Genomic DNA, 17,663 nt, shown 5'->3' with positions numbered 1-17,663 from the left:
TCGTTAGTCAAGAGAAACGGAGCGCGCGTGCACAAAGGACCCCGCTCTGACCGACCACTAAGATCAGCCTCGTTCGGCGAGCCTGCGAAGATGAGCGAGCATCTTCCGACGCGCTCCTCGTGCGATGGGCATGGACGCGGCCGCGGAAGATGGGGAGCCAGCGGCCCTTCCCTTCGGAGTCCTCTTCTAATCCTGGTCCACCGTGCGTTGTGCTGGTGGCGGCGAGGTGGGCGAGGAGGCACGCAGCAAAACAACAACGGCCGCCCTGCCAGACGAGTCGTGTGTGCCGGGCTTTGCCGGGCAGGCCAGACAGCGGGGAGGCAGCGCCGTCTGTGGCCGTGGCGCGCACTCGCCGTCGCTCATTGATGCGCTCGCGCCCACTCGGAGCGCCAGGACGCACGGCCGCTGTAGCCGCCGAAACCGCCGCTCGTTGCCGCCGCCACCGCGTCGTTGTTTACCCCCGGCCGGGTCGTCGTCGCTGAGCGCACGTGCTCCTTCTGCCGGGACCGTTACTCGCGGCCGCGCCACACGCCGGCGCGTGCCGACTTGACCTCCATCACTACTGGATGCCTCGCCGTCTGGTGCTGCACTGAGCCGGTAAGCGCACTCCTCTGTCTTCGCTCGTACTGTTTCTTCGTTTGAGCGAGTCGACACCGCAAAGAAATGTTTGACACTTGAAAGGTGTCTGACCGTTTTTGAGTGCGGTAGCCGCGAAAAATGGGGCTGCTAGAGACCATCACAATAAAGGCGCGATTTAAGGCGTGAAGGCTGTTCAACCTGCTCTGAGAATTTGGAAGTACCAAGAAAAACCGCCCACACGCGTTTGTTGTAACCGTACTTTGCCGTGAAAAAGCGATGCAGCATCACTTAGAGCTGAGATTCAAGTGATCGAATGGTTGTGATGTTTCGAAATTTCTCTGCTTCAAAAACCGCGCGTTTCTGAAGCAAGGAAATTCGGCGCAGTCGAATGAGTGGAATGGGAGCACGTGGTCGTTGGGTTGTGTTCCCATCGATCTCTATCGATCAAAGCTAAAGCAGTCGCAGAACAGCATGGTACGGCAGGGGCGGAGCCAACTAAAGGGGAGATCCAATGAGTGCTACGAGTCGTCGTGGCGGCGCACACGCAGTAGGCCCCGCCACATGTGCGCTCTGACGCGCGCAGCTAGTACTCCGTCAAGTACATATCCTTTTTTCCCCTGTTACGTTATTATTTTTTGTTGCTCCGTGACGTTTATGTCCAATTTGCTGTGTGACTCTCGCGCGGCCAGATGCTGCGAACTGCGCCTGCTGAGATTCCACCGGTGCTTCTGCCCTGTTTTTAGCATTTGATTGACATGGGACGGAGTGAAACCGGGGCAGTCCAGGTGTTGCAGTTCACTTTGGCTACCACCATTTGTGCGCTGTAGTGCATGCGGCTACATCGAGACAGACGCGCAAGCTGCATCATGTTGTACAGTTGTGATCACCCGCAAAAAAACACGTAGAACTATTTCGCCGTCCTTGACAAAAAAAATTAATTACGCAAGGTATGTATCGCACTTGGGCACCCTCTTTACCAATACTAGAATGACGTACTGCATCACATAAATCAATTGCACCGTTCATTCGTCCCTGCGTACTATCTCATCAATAAAGGATCCGCTGAATGTGCATGAATCGGAGCATTTGCGCTGCAGATCTCGACCGGATTTGTTGTGTAGCTAATCAGCGTACTACATTGTAACCATCTCACTGAACAAGCTTTTAAGTCATTCGCACGGTGACCACGCCCAGGTTGAAGAAGTAGTACGAGAAAAAGCGAACTTGCGTCAGATGGCGATATAATATACGAACCGAAAAAAAATTTAAAAAAATGCTACAATGATGCAACCAGGCTTGTTAATTTTAATTATATTGAGTTGTTTCTTTGTGTAGCAGTATTGTAGAATAAAGTGAACTTCAGTCATCTTTGGAAACACCTTCGGAAAATCGTAGAAATAGTAAGTGCGCTCTATAATGAAGCGTCGAATGAGCAAAAGTTAGCCTGAGTAAAATGTTTAAACTTGTAACCAGTGTATTTTGATACACCCATTTGTTTCGTCGTAATATAATGAAACTAATATTGAGTGGACCACCGTCATAAATACTTCATGAATCTGATGGTTGCAATGAGCACGGAAGGATTAATTTATCCAAAATGTCCATCCATATTGACGTGCCCCATCAAATGGTGTCTTATTCCCGACTTGATTCTGTATTCATGCGGCACAGAATGAATTGGTCTTTTGTTTCTTCCTTGTCTGAGTAGGCAACGGAGAAATAGCGTTTGTTGAAAAACCTTCCTATAGATGATTTTCATTGGCTTTTTTTCTTTATTAAGTTTATGGTCCCACTTGTGTATGAAGTGGAAAAGTTTAAAATATTGAATATGCGATGTCGAGTAAACGTACTCGGCTGATACAGACGCGAAAGAGAAAAAGTTAGCAGCGCAACCATTTATTCCATAATGCTGAAGTTAACATTATATTTTCTCAGAGCGAGAAAACATAGAACATAATGAGATTCTTTCTAAGAAATCCTAGAAGGAATTAGTGACAGTTATTATAGTGATAAGATAACGAGTAGATGTTAAAGATGTTGACATCATAATATATTGTGTCAACAACTCCCATCTTCTTTGTTATGATGTTAATAGTGGTAACTATAGGTGCCAAAGAAATTACTGTATAAGTTTAGCGTGTGACACAAGTTACCAGCCACATCTGTTATGCTTCATTTCCAAGTGATCACTGCGCAAGCCCGATCGACAGTTCATTGTGGTAAAATGAGCGAAGAAAAAAATGGTTTTATGTCTTTCTTATTGAATAAAAGAAGTGCTTTGTATTCCAAAACAAGTCCACGTACGCTGTTGAGAGTACTTTCAAGTACATTTTGCTTCTCCTTCGCAGTAGTGCACGATGGATAGCGAAAACCATGGCCGAACCACCTTCTATAGCTATCGCCTGATGTAGCTTGGAAAAGTGTAAAGCACGATGCGCAATGCACGCACTGCTTAAATGTAATAGCAACACTTTCATATAGTCTTCTTGAGACGTTGTAGGGTAAATCGGTGTAGTTGTACTACAGCTATTCAAGTAAAAAGAACCGGCACATTGGTTCAGTGGTTTCAGAGACCCGGTAACCTAAAGGGATGTACGGTAGCTGTATACGCGTTGGCCATGCAATCGCTCCCCGACACCTGCTTGTCCAGCCGCTAAGGAGATACGATGGTATCTAGGAAGTGCCTCACACAAGTCCTGAGGTCATTCAGAAAGGCTGAGGGAGACAAGCGGAACTAAAAGAAAAGGTAGCCCCTACGGCGTAGATGCCAGAGCAGCTTAAGGTTTATTGGCCAGCACCACGGGCTATCGTTAAAATTACGATTGCAGAGCTTGTTTACAGCGCGCAATCTGGACAAATCGTCAAGATCGTGAGAAAATAGCCACTTCCGGACAAATCGGCCTCATTTCGGATACCTTCGTGTATGGCATGCAATTGCTACAACCGGCCTTTTTTTTTTTTGCTTATACGTAGACATATATCACAAATATTGACGGCTCGAGGAGAAGTGAATGCCATGTTTGAAACAAAAAAAATAAGGTGCGTATTCTGAGTGAATGTTGTTCCCTTTACTCAATCTTTAACATGCGTTGCTCCTCCATAAGTTTAGTGCCTTAGGCTTAAGTTAGAAAACCTTCACATGTTTGTGATATTTTAATGGTAACTCACTCCAGTGCATCAAGGGACAAGCTCGTAAAAACTCCTGTACTATACTAAGCAAACCTGCTGCCCGCTCAATGCAGGGGATGTAGCGTAAGGCTAAATTGTATTTTAGTTCAGTTTCGGATTTTTGTAACGAACCATTTAGTCGGCGATAGATTTCAAACCGCGGATAAGTTTAATACTGCGCCATGCAGAAGTCGTAAGAGAGAAAGAAGAGCACACCGATGTTCACCAGCACCAACGTTGCTGTGGCCACCTTTAGAATGGGAAGGCTATGTGGCGTACGAAATGAGCCTGAATACCATTGACGTTCGATAGCTCACAATATGAACATTGCAAAGTCTGTACCGCAAAGCGACAATGTTGTCGGAATTCTGAGTTTGGAAAAGATTGCGTAATAGGTTCGACTTCCTCATCCACAAGCCTTCGCATTATACCATCCTTGGCGTTATGAAGAGGTATCATCAGCCAATATGAGGGAACTTGTTATAAGTGTGTATTCAAACAGATAAATAATTGGAACAAGCAGCTTGATTTCAACAACGAAATACAACAGAGAATGAAGTCTTGAATTGTTAATTATGGTGAAGGTATTACAGAGAGTGAGTGAGAACATGTACTGGGTTACAAAAAAGTACATGTTCAGATAAAAAATATGTCATGCTAGGAAATCTGATATTTCAGTGGATTATGGCTCCTGTTATTCCATGCAGTGTACCAGTGATTTTATTAGTAAAAATGGCATGAGCACTGGAGTCGATCACCGTGTCTTACTATCTGCACATCATCAGCCTACTGCAGGGAAAAGCCTCCTCTCCCACGATCCGCCAATCAACCCGGTCTTGTGCTTTTTTGTGCCACGTTATACCTGCGAACTTTTTATTCTCATCAGCCCACTTAACTTTCTGTCTCCCCTTCATGTGTTTGCCTTCTCTGGGAATCCAGTCAGTTACCCTTAACGACCACAGGTTATCCTGCCTAGGTACTACGTTACCGGCCCATGTCCATTTTTTCTTCTTGATTTCGGTTATGGTATCATTAGCCCTGGTTTGTTTCTCGACCCACTCTGTTCTCTTCCTGTCTCTTAAGGTTACACATGTATATTTTTCTTTCCATCGCTTGCTGCGTCGTCCTCAATTTAAGCTGAACCCTCTTTGTAAGCCTCCTGGTTTCTACTTCGTTAGTAAGTACCGCCAAGATGCAGCTGTTATGTAGCTTTCCCTTGAGGGACACTGGCAGAATACGATTGATGGTTTGAGAATGCTTGCCGAATGTGATCCACTCCATCCTTATTCTTCTAGTTATTTCACTCTCATGGTTCGGCTCCACGGTTACTACCTGCCTTAAGTAGATATTTGTTTACAACTTCCAGCATCACTGCACCTATCGCAAAGTTCTATTTTCTGCCGAGACTGTTGCACATTACTTTAGTTTCGTTCATATTAATTTTCAGACGTACTCTTGTGCTTTGCGTGTCAAATTCAGTAATGATGGGCTGTTTTCGTCCCCTATGTTATACTCGTCGAGGCGATGCCATCAGCGACTCGCAGGCTACTAAGATACTCTCAATGAACTCTTATCCCTAACTCTTCACAAGCTAGGGCCCTGAAAACCTCCTGTAAAGACGCGGTGAATAGCATGAAGAAGACCCTGTCTTTCTGCTTTACATGGTATGTTGTGATTTTGATTTTGTCCTTGTATTATTAAAACAGCAGTCTTGAAATAGTTTACTGTCATTTATAGTGGAGTCTTCAGAGCTGTAATATATCAATCACCATCCAAGTGACACTGTCGCTAATTTGCGGGTCGTTTTTTTTTTTGTTCTGTCGCTACTCACAGAAGCTTAAATGCTAAGCATTGATCACTATACTACAAAGTACACATGCAATTTGGGACAGACTTCTGGCTTCACGTGTGCGAACGCCCCTCCATCCTGCATATCCTTCCTTTTCAGTCTTTTTCCTTGCGTTATTTATACTACATACACTCACGCATAACAACCGTACTTATTTGACGTAGTTATTGCAGTTCATAAAATCTTAAAGAGAAGGCAAATGAGAAATTAAGAAACCATTTTTCGAGAACGTTGACGATTCTTCTTTGTTTTCAGAGGGTCGATCTGGCTTTTTAAAACGACAATATTGGGGAACAACAGTGGACAGAGAAGCAGGCTTGCCAAACTGCGCCTATAGGACACTGTGCTACGTATTATATAGACAACAGGACTTAATGGTATGAAAATAAAGAAAAGAAAGCCCGGGGGTGTCGTTTTTAAGCGCTAGGAACTTGCGTTTGATATAAAACTTGCCACAAATTTTAGCATAATATGCAAACTCTACTAACGTACTAGCAGCCAACATTTGCGTCAATACTTACCTTTTATATTGTGCAAAATGCATTTTGTTATTTGCTAATGTGGTTTGTTGTCTTCTACAGATAAAAATTAACTATTTCGTTTTTCTTGATGTCACAACTTTGTATTTATAACTGAAAACAGTTTATGCAGTATTTTGAGACGGTCAACAGCTATATAGGCTATTGGTTGAAATACATACGCATGGACCTGAATGTCACTTTAAACCAACTTGACAACCGAGCATCCAATGAAGGAAAAAGACCAGCATCATTGCCTTTACGTCATCGACCCTGAAGATTTTGAGTGTTTTCTTGCCGTTACCAGTTTTCTTATCGCTGTAACTATACCTGTTGTGTGGGCCAAGTCGTCAAACGTCCTCTGTTAGGTAATGGAGATTCACACTGCTCAGGCTCAAATCTACGATTACAGAAAGTGAGACTGAGGCAAATGTAGTGCAAACTCGCTACACTATTGTGCGAACGGGCCGTAGCATACCTTTCTGCGTCACTTCACAGAAAACGTTGCGAGAATGACGTGATAGAAAATGCAGGAGTGCACTCGTGTGGGAAGCCAACATTTGTTTCGTACAATATGGCCAGTTGCTCTCTATTAGCGTCTAACAGCTCATCGCAAGAAGTCCATTAGAGGCATTGACTCTGACATAACATATTGCCGGTGGTCATCATTATGGCGGTTTATATAGGCCAGGGTTATTAAACTGACTCCGAGTTGTTCGCTCAGCTTCAATCGACAGAATTCAATGACGAGGTGTTTGAGTGGGCTAGTTGGTATTCCATATTTTTAAAATTGAAGCGCAAAAAGGGCAGACAGTGCATGAAGGGGACAAACCATTTTCCCCTGCCGCCGCGGGGTGCAAAGGTTGCGATCGTTGGCTGCTCATCTCTGAAGACCGCGGGTTCCATCCCGGCCGCAGCTGTCGCATTTGAAAATGGGCGATATGCCCACGGCCCGTGTACTGAGACCTGAGTTCACGTTGCCCGCCACGGTGGTCTAGTGGCTATGGCACTCGACTGTTGACCCTCAGGTCGTGGGATCGAATCCCGGCCATGGCGACCGCATGTTTGATATAAACGCTTGAGGCCCGTGGGCTTACATTTAAATGCACGTTAAGGAACCCCAGGTGTGGTCGAAATTTCCTGAGCCCTCCACTACGGCGTCTCTCATAATCACATTGTGGTTCTGGGACCTTAAAGTTCACAGATAGTTATTACTGAGTTCACGTTGATAACCCCGGCTTCACTAATATGTACATACCGCCCATCCGCGGTGGTCTAGTGGCTAAGGTACTCGGCTGCTGACCCGCAGGTTGCGGGTTCGAATCCCGGCTGTGGCGGCTGCATTTCCGATGGATGCGGAAATGTTGTAGGCCTGTGTGCTCAGATTTGGGCGCACGTAAAGAACCCCAGGTGGTCGAAATTTCCGGAGCCCTCCACTACGGCGTCTCTCATAATGATATGGTGGTTTTGGGACATTAAACCCCACATCAACTATGTACATACCACATATACATATAGTGGTTTGGGGCAATAAAACCAGATAAATTATTATCACACCGTATTACATGATTAAGATACAGTAATCTAACAATTTATATTTTTGAACGTCAACGTATCTTTAGAGTTACGTCTGAGTGACGCTGCAGAATAACCGAATCAGCTACGCAACGGCTAATCCACCGAATAAAATTTTCAACAAATAAGCATAAAAGAAAAATTCACAATTGAAAGCATTGCCGAAGTCACTCATTTAATTGGGAATATTTACGAGGAGACTAAAGGGAAACAATGAATTGATTTTTAATGATAAATTTACTCTGACGACTCTAACTTCATTCATTTCACCATCATAGGTTACTAATAGAGGAGAAAAACCAAGATCACAGTTTTATTTGTAAATTTCGCGCCGGAATCTTCGAACATAACGTTTCGGCTCGTCGAACTTTCTTCAAACTTTGTATTTAAAGACTCTGGCACCACCAGAGCACAATGTACTTGATGTTCACTGCTAACACGTTACGTACCACCTAGTAGACTCCTTAAAAAACTGCGTAGCGCTTGGTATTTGAATTTTAAGGCGGCGTTGTCACCCACTTTCTTTTTAGAGCGTTGGCAAGTGTCCTCTCACGGCAAGCGTGGTTATTTTAGAACTGGGAAAAATTGTTTTACTCATATGAAATAAAACTTATTTTTGTTTATTCTATATTTGTTGAAAAACTGCGTATTTAAATTACAACGTTACTGTGCATTTACACTAAGTCAAGCTAACCTCTTCTGAGTGCATAATATGGTAATTACCGTCACTGGGAATTGTACCATTTTATCGATGATATGATTCACATGTATGCATACTTCCCCTATCGTAGTCATTTTTAAAAGCGCAATAGCCGTTCACCAAATTAGGTGTCTTATTAAAACCGAGAATAGTTGCATCTGCTCGTTTTTCCATGTATGCTGGTCCTTGACTTGCAATTCAGAGGAATTTCTCATGAATGTGGTATAGTTAAGAGAAGTCACCCTAGCAATAAGTATTTTGTCTTTGTCTAGGTGTATGACGGAGGTGCGTATTGAAATGGTTCAATAGCGCTAACACGCCGAAGAGCAATTTTGTCAATACTAAAAAAAAATGCTCAACTATCCTGAGACCGAGCGAGCGTGCACAGTGGAACCGTTGACTGGAGGCAAATAAGTTTCCGAGCTCACTTAACGTTGTCCAATCTTTTTAGAGTTAACTCTAATGCTTGCTGATGTAATTTGGTAAGCTATTTACTTGTCTAGCCAGATACCTTTCAAACGTCGTATTCATTCATTGCCACCTTCACCGAAGGAAAACATCGAGCAAAAGCAGGAATCGGGGCACTCCTCTTTAGCATAGTTAGCTCTGCCACGTCATTGTGTTTACAGGAACCATTACTTTGACCCAATTGTTGATTTTTTGAAGCCGCCAAGACCACTTCAGTCCCTCTTGTAGTCGCTAATGAATTAAATGAATCTTTCTGTCTTTCTTGTGTTTATTGGCATTGATGTTCTTGTTTATCGATTTGCTTTTCTGAACATTTCTCTGTGTGTGTGTGTGTGTGTGTGTGTGTGTGTGTGTGTGTGTGTGTGTGTGTGTGTGTGTGTGTGTGTGTGTGTGTGTGTGTGTGTGTGTGTGTGTGTGAGCAGTGAGGGATGTTTCTTTTCCAGTCTGAAAAAGAATGTCATGCATGAACTGGCTCGGCACGAATCTGCTGCTTAATTTTGCTGCCCTGCGTACTTAATCCCAAAGGGAGTGGTATCAGTGCTATAACTTTAAAGAGCTTACTTGGCATAAGTTCTACTAACGGTGCAGTTTGTCACGAGTAGAAAATCAGCGTTGTCAGTGAGCGATATATTCCGAGAATTGCAGATAATATTCTCAGCTCCTAACCGGAATCCAACCCAGGCCTTCTGAGCAACGACTAGGTGCCCTAACACCGAGCGACGCTTGTGCTTGAAACAGTTTCGGAAAGAAAAAAGAAAACCGTACGTAGTTGTCAACGTAGTTCGTGTAACACGTATAATAAAATTGCGTGAGAGAAACATGGAATCACACATCGCATCACGACCTATGTATTCCATGAGTGCGTGGTTTTACGGTCACCCTGCACCCATTACAGAAAGCGGAGGCAAATTGATTATTAGCAACAGCCTCAACAAAGTGTGCAGCTGAGTAACTGTGCGTCGTGCCTTACTGATACGTAGTGGGTACTGCGATAATTAATTTTGACGAAGCCTGGCTGGCGAATAAGAAGGTGCTGCAGGTGCGGCTCGTCCTAGTATACGCTCTGGTTTTCTACCCAACAACCTAAAAATCTACGCTCAGGTGTCTTCCATGTTTTTTTTCGTTTTTTTGTTTGTTCACTGGATTCACATTAGCTTCATGTAAGTTCCGTAAAAAAACAATCTTGTATTATGGCGACGTTCTAGGAACATACCAAAGTTCACCTTGTGTTATATATAGTATCTCATGCAATTGGACCCGGGATTTCGAGTAATTGCACCAAACATCTGTCTGACCTTCACTGTGCTCGTAGACTATTGTTGCACACAAAAAACGTGCGTGTTAGCAGTTCTATTGAGCACGTTATGTAATATTTTATAATAATTTTCTAATTTGCAAGCAGCAGTTATTTAGCCTTCAAAGTTTTGTTTTACACTATCTAATTCCCTCCGAAAGTTTGGACGTCTTTATGGAACTATACTATTAGGATACTTTCCTACGAAGCCGAAACATGGAGGATTATAAAGAGGGTTCAACTTAAGATGAGAATGAGGCAACGAACAATGGAAAGCGGAAAATGGTAGGTGTAACCCTAAGGAACATGAAAAATGCAGAATAGGTCAGGGAACAAATGAGTGTTAAGGACATCATAGTCGAAATTAAGAAGAAATGGTGATGGGCAAATCAAGTAGTGCGAAGGAAAGATAACCACTGGGCATTAAAGATCAGAGACTGGATTCCAAGAGAAGACAAGAGGGTGAGGGGAGATGTAAAGTTAGGTGGGCAGATGAGATTTTGTGGGCATAAAGTGGCAGCGGCAAGCACAGGACCAAGTTTAAAGGCGGAACATGGAAGAGTCTGATGATGATGATGATGATGATGATGGTGGTGGTGGTGGTGGTGGTGGTGGTGGTGGTGGTGGTGGTGGTGGTGGTGGTGGTGGTGGTGGTGGTGGTGGTGGTGGTGGTGGTGGTGATGATGATCACTATTAGGTTATTCGGAAATTTTCACTACCGTAATTTTATTTTTTTCATGAAGAAGAGATACCGCGAACGAAAGCAAAAACTAGGGTGGTTATACACTTTCGTGCCCTGATCACGGTGTTCACACCAAGCGCCCACGAACAAATATCCCCTAGAAATGTTCTGCAGTGCAATAATTTTACTTTTTAGCAAAGTAATCGGTTATCTTCGTAGGTATTCTGTACCAAAGGAGGCAACTTTTTTTGTACAAACGAAGTACTTGACAGCGCGCCGAATCTTGAAAAAGTTTATCGGTGTGATACAGTCGTCAGTAGGGCGAGTTATACACCTATCAAACGGCACGTGTAATGTCATTCACAGTGAATGGCATTCAAAACGAACGCCATTGTAATTTTGCATTCCGGGTCTACGCGACTATTTGAAATGACATTCGCAATTTATGTCGACGTTTACCGGTAGGCCGCTATGATACGAAAAAGTTTCAAATCGCGCATTTAATATACATGTCATTGTCGGGCTGGTTTAACATATACTGCGACGTGATAAAACAGCATCAACTATAGGCAAAAAAAAAAATCCTCGTACATATTAAAAGCGAGACTAGCTTAGTCACTCACAACTTCCAGTAGGCAATATTTGGAACCGCGACAGCGTTCATAAATTTGTTACCGAGATGAATGATGATCGGTGTAAACGAACGTTAGTTGCTCTCCATGTAAATGAGTTATCACAATCGACTGAAGTGCCTCACTAACGACGAGATATTCAAAGCTGCGCCTACACGCCTATAATGATTACGTTGGCCGCTTTTTGATTTTGGGCTTTGTCAGCGTTCAACAAACTGTGATTCGTCTCATTAAATGAAAATTAATTTGAAAACACTCTCCCTAAACAGGTGGCCAACACAAGCGGACTTGTTTTGCTGCTAGCTAGTCTAACGCGGTGACGCTGCACCAAAATAGCAGCGATCGTGTGTAAACATGGCTGACAGGAGGCGCAGAGTCGGAGCTTGGGAAAATTAAGAGCTGCACCAATCGCTTTCACTATAGCATTGCATGCACGTTAAAAAGTTACCGAAAAGTTACAAACTTCAATAAACATGTGAACATCGTATACACTTGCTTCAAGATGTCGATATTGTGGTCTCCTGTAAAATTTCTGCTGACGAGAGCACACATGTCACGATTCCCTGAGTTTCATGAACAAATTCAATGGGCGAATGTCCTTAGGTGTGAACGTCATTCACTGTACCCGTGTAGCAGGAACAAAAATTACATTAGCGCCTAATGTCATTAGCGCCTAATGTCGCAGCGAATGACATTACAGGTGCCTTGGGACAGGGGTATTAGTCCTGTTTTGTGACAAGTCACGTCATTGAACTGTATAATTCTGTAAGTTTTGTTTTGTGAATTATAACGTAAAAGCACAGTTTCTGTGTATAGTGACTTAGCTGTCTCACCAGGCAAACACTATTTCCATCCCATTTGATCATTGTTTTGCATGCATTCGGATTGTCACTCTTTCATGGTGCTTCAGTGTTCAGTGTCGTAGTTATGGGCTCCTTCCGCACGAAAACGTCTCTGTAAAATAAGAAGGCAGCTCATTCTCTTCCAAATGAACATCGCGCTTTGTTTGCTTTTTCTATAACTGTGCACAGTTATGAAGTACATGTGCAGATAAGATGTGTGATAATGCTTGCAGGATCTCACGGTGTGCTCCACGATTAGCTTGTTTAATTTATTTCATGTGCTCAATTTTGTAAAACATTCTCACAACAAGCAACAAGCACAGTGCATTTCAATGCGTACTGTTCCATCATTCACGCGCTGAGCCACGGATGCGATTCATGAGCACCAGCTAGAGCCGCGCAAGCTTTTGTTTCGGTGGATCGGTCTCATCTATTGTTACCGCTTAGGAACGGGTCTCGTAGAATGCCGATTTTGCCGTTGCCACGTACGAGGGTGCAAGGTATGCAGTACGCGAGCAGCCGTGCGAGTCATTTGCATACATCGTAGCCTGGCGAACCCTTTCGATGGATAACAAGAAATAAAGTCGAAGCCGCGAGTTTGGCGCTTAATGGTTTGCCCGTAAAATCGATTACGTGCGGTTTTTCGATGAGCACCATGGGAAGTATCGCCGCAACGAGCGTAGAGCGAACGCGTGCGCTGTCCGAAAACGAAGAATGATGAACGATGGAGAGTGGTGCATTTCGTGGGTCGCCGCTTTAAAAGGCGCGCGCCAAAAAGTATCTGCACTAGAACTTGAGCCGTGCGCGGCCCGCGAAAGAGCGATGGTAGCGCACGGCAATCCGGAAACTGATTATCGGGCAATAATTCAAAGCTGCTGTCACTCGCGACCCGAATTCATAGCTGCCCCCCCCCCCCTCCTCATATTATGAGTGGACGTGGTGCGCGCAAGCGCGTGCATTTCTTTGTCGTTCTTAAATGCGCTTCCAGCTCATGTAGTAAGTGTGGCAGCTTCAGCCAGCTCTCCAAGGGACCAGAGAGGGCGCGAGAATATTTTTTGTGACACACATCGTCATTTACATAGCGGAGTGTATAGGGCGTGAACTGTTTCGGGAGTGATGCTGTGTTCACAGAGCCATCAACACGAACTTCATCAAGCCCAACCGCGTGAATACTGCGCGATGAATGAGAACGATGGCCGCAGCCACGTTTTGACGGATAATGCTTCTGTAGTCGGTGACCACCTTATTTTCAAATGTAAGGGCACAAATCATAAAGCTTCTATTTAAACATTACTTCGGTCAGCGCTATCAAAATCTCAAGCAAGCACCATTTCATGGTCTGTTTGACATTACTGTTCAAGTCTTGTGTACAGGCATCATAACTTGGCGGGAAAATTTGTGTCGGCGAAGATAATGTTGAAGAAAAGTGGTACAAAATTTATCGGGCATTCCACCAACTGGAAGTAAGGCCTGCATTAGAGCAAATGCAGAGCAGCAGTCAAAGAACCTGGTCTGGGTAGTCCTTAGCTATGAAAAAAATTTCAAATTTTATCTTGTTTTTGTCTTGATCGCCATTGAAAGCTGTGTTTGGCTTCCACTACAGAAATTCCTAAATTGAATGAACTCTATCTGAGAGACGTGTCTCGCACAGATCTCGCAAGACTGCTTCAACTTCCTTTTCAGTGTTGGGCATGCATGCCGCACGGTTTTCTGGATATATAGGAGTATAATGTAGGGAAAACTGGGAAATGTCCACCGCTTATCTTTTAGTGCCTATACTGCATGACCATTGTTTCATTTTGGTGCTAACAGGGGCACATCAATAAAGTACATGCCATCGTCACAAACCAATGCTTTGGAGCGAGACTACCACAGGAGAAGAATGCAGCGTTCTTGCACTTTGTCTAATATTGTTGTGTTCAAATGCGTTATTTCATCGCACAGCTTATTTCTACAAGGCTGTCGAGACAGCTCTGGTCCTTCAGAGGTCGCAATTCTAAATTGTGCTGGTAGTTGTAGCAGAGCGTGAGCGCATGGAGCGTAAATGTTCAAGTTTTGCGTCAGAACGCTGTAGCAGGGCATATCCGGATGATTCCGGAAGTCGTGAAGGATGCGCTGATGTGGTACGAAATATTTGTCTGTGCTTGACGTCAAACGAAAGGGTGTGTGTCTAATTTTGCTTGATTCCGCGTCCTATACTGCCTCCGTTATCTGTAATTTCAACATGAGTGACACATCTAGTTTTAGAACAGCCACATCCCTCGAAGCTGTTTTATCACTGCCATATCCTCAAGAAGACTTTTTCAAAACACATTCAGGATGTGATTGCCGTGTTTCAATAGTTTGCGTTTTGCGACACTTCACTGTGTGCTTGTGTGTGTGTGTTTTTTTTTTCTTTGAGAAACATCACTTGATTGATAACTATGCGAATTTTTTTAGGGGCGAAGCTCCTAAAGGCGTGGGTCTGTCCATTTCTTTAATGTTTGTACGTGACCGCCTATAGTTCCACCTATGCAAACTGCCCACTACTTCGTCCTTGCGAACATTCCACTACGCCCCATCACCGATCCACCACTTCACCGACCATAAAGCCGTTTTAATGAAGGGGGAACAGAAACGACGTATAGCTTTAACTTGCCAATAATAAAATTCCTTGTATAAATATATACAGTGTTTGTCGCGTCTTTGATGACGCAGCGGGTGGTATTCGCGGATTGTTCATGGTTTATCGATGAAAACCTGCAGGACTTCGCCCCACTTATCACCATTCGCTCTGGGGAAACGCTTTGATTCTTTTGTTTTTTGTTCACTACACCTCTAAACTGCATGTTAATGTGCGCGCCTGTGAGCGAATATATATATATATATATATATATATATATATATATATATATATATATATATATATATATATATATATATATATATATATATATATATATATATATATATATTTATATATATATATATATATATATATATATATATATATATATTTATATATATATATATATATATATATATATATATAAGCTAAAGAAAAAATAATCCAGAAAAAGGAATCGAACGGGGGACCTCTAAATTGAGAGTGCGAGTCGTTAGCCACTGAGCCACGAAGGAGCACCTCTTTCCATGTTGAAACGGCAAGCTATTCATATCAACCACTTACTGCTGTATCTCGGGGGGGGGGGGGGAGGATACCATGTTTTCAGCATTACCACCAACATGGTGCAGTGAGCGCGCGCGCATCGCCACATTGTCACGACGCGGTGGCGTGCTCTCTTGCGCTCTCATCTCCCACGCGTACTTTGCCCCGCAGGGAGGAAGGGGGTGGACGCTCGCTCGCGCGCCCTTATCTGACGGTGGGGAGGATTGCACGCCTTGGCTAGCCTTGGGCTTTCAACGAAACAATTCTGTTGTAGTTACCGGGCGCACAAAGGTCACTGCAATCGCTGCACAGTCTCAGTTTGCGAAAAGGGCGTGCTTTTCATACACAGCGAAGTAACAACTGAGACGCTTATTCGCGTTCATCTGTACCAGCGAGTACGTTTCGTGCATTATTTGTGCACAAGAAACATGCGGCACGTTTCGATCTACTTGCCATTCTGCGCATGATCTTCAAATTTGTTGCTATCGCATTTATTGCTTCACCTTTGCGGCAAAGCTGTGACTTTTTTCTGTGGGTGGTCTACACGTGGGCTACTTCTGATTGATATGTGGGGTTAACGTCCCAAAACCACCATATGATTATGAGAGACGCCGTAGTGGAGGGCTCCGGAAATTTCGACCACCTGGGGTTTTTTAACGTGCACCCAAATTTGAGCACACGGGCCTACAACATTTTCGCCTCCATCTGAAATGCAGCCACCGCAGCCGGGATACGATCCCGCGACCTGCGGGTCGGCAGCCGAGTACCTTAGCCACTAGACCACCACGGCGGGGCACGTGGGCTACTTCTAAAGCACAACGTCCAAATACGCAGTTTCCTTTAACTAGAAAATGAGAAAGGCATATCATTCAATATATGTGATATTTTGATCTCCCGTTTTCTTGCCATGGACAGTATAGTGACCCAGCCAACCTCGTTCAAAGCTTCTTAATTAAATGAATTGTGCCGTCGTATCTGGGCGTTTAATTGCGTTCGCATATCTGGTATGATGGTGTCTCCTCTATGCGACACCTAGCGTGAGTACGAATCGATTCATCGGTAGCGCTGTTTCCTTTTTGCTTTTATTTTGTGTGTCGTTTGTGGTTTTTCCTTAAAGAATTGTTCATGAAGGTTTGACTTCGCTATCTTGGACGGAGTTTATTAAGTACTGTGCTACATGCGCTTCAGCATCTGTGCTGCAGAGGTCAGTCATATTTTTTTACTGAGGGGTCTTTGTTTACATTCGTGAACCAGAAAAATATTGTGGTAACACTTTCCTATTTCAATAATTTTCTTTCCTAGATTCATCGGTTATTTTTTTTTCATATTACAATGAACCCAGAATTTCTGGTAAAATTTCAAAAAATCACTTGTGTACTTTATGCCCTTATGCACTTTTTTCATTCTTTAAGATGACCACAACCAGCCGCGGTAATGTTGTGCGTATGGCGCTCAACTGCTGACCCGAAGGTCGTGGGGTCGAATCCCGGCAGCGGCAGCCGCAATTTAGGAGGAGGCGAAAAGGCTCGAGGCTCGTGTACTTAGATTTCTGTGCAGAGTTAAAAAATGTCAGGTGGTCAAAATTTCCGGAGGCCTCCACTACGGCGTCTCTCAAAATGATATCACGGGTTTGGAACGTTGTGCCCTAACACTCATTATCACTATTAGGTTGACCTGTATTCTCCATTGCTATTTTTATTTCGAGGCTCACTGCCTAACTACGCATTCATTTTTTTTAATTTTTTTCTTGTGGTTTCTGCCTCATAATGGATTCCTTGCAGTTTCTTTGAGGTAGTCATCGTAATCATCGTCCTCATTATCGACGCCGTCGTTGGCCTCATCGTCTATTGCAATGCAATGGTTGTTAGAAAGTGAATAACTTCTGGCCTGCCAACACAGAAACTGCATGGTAAATAAAGCACTGCTGAAGCCCCCATCCTCGTTTTTTCTCACATTCCTCTCTGCTATCCTAACTAACCGCAAGCGGATGGGATGTCGACGTGACTTCATTTAACAGAACTACATGCTGCGCTACAACAAGCCTTAGCGCCTTTCATTCTGTGATCTCCTGTACTAGTTAGCGTTCACGTATTTCAATAATTGAAAACTACTTAACCTCCGGTGTTTTACAATGCCTTCTCTGGATTTGCTGCTGACGCAGGCTCCCCATTTTCGCAATCGGAGCACAGCGACCGTTTGTGTCGCGCA

General features: G+C 43.8%; 1 protein-coding gene across 4 annotated transcripts in view; it reads left to right on the top strand.

The window, feature by feature from the left end:
* Positions 1–281: 281 nt before the first annotated feature.
* The window catches only part of LOC119187757 (protein NDNF), a 189,019-nt gene continuing 171,637 nt past the window's right edge, over positions 282–17,663 (top strand). For all 4 annotated transcript variants that reach the window (XM_075878840.1, XM_075878839.1, XM_037435836.2 and 1 more), the window contains exon 1: positions 282–597. The gene's annotated coding sequence lies outside the window, so the exon portion shown is untranslated. The remainder of the gene's footprint in view (positions 598–17,663) is intronic.

Source organism: Rhipicephalus microplus, chromosome X (assembly GCF_043290135.1).
Source record: "Rhipicephalus microplus isolate Deutch F79 chromosome X, USDA_Rmic, whole genome shotgun sequence".
Lineage (NCBI taxonomy): Eukaryota > Metazoa > Arthropoda > Arachnida > Ixodida > Ixodidae > Rhipicephalus > Rhipicephalus microplus.
This window is presented reverse-complemented; position numbering and strand designations above follow the sequence as displayed.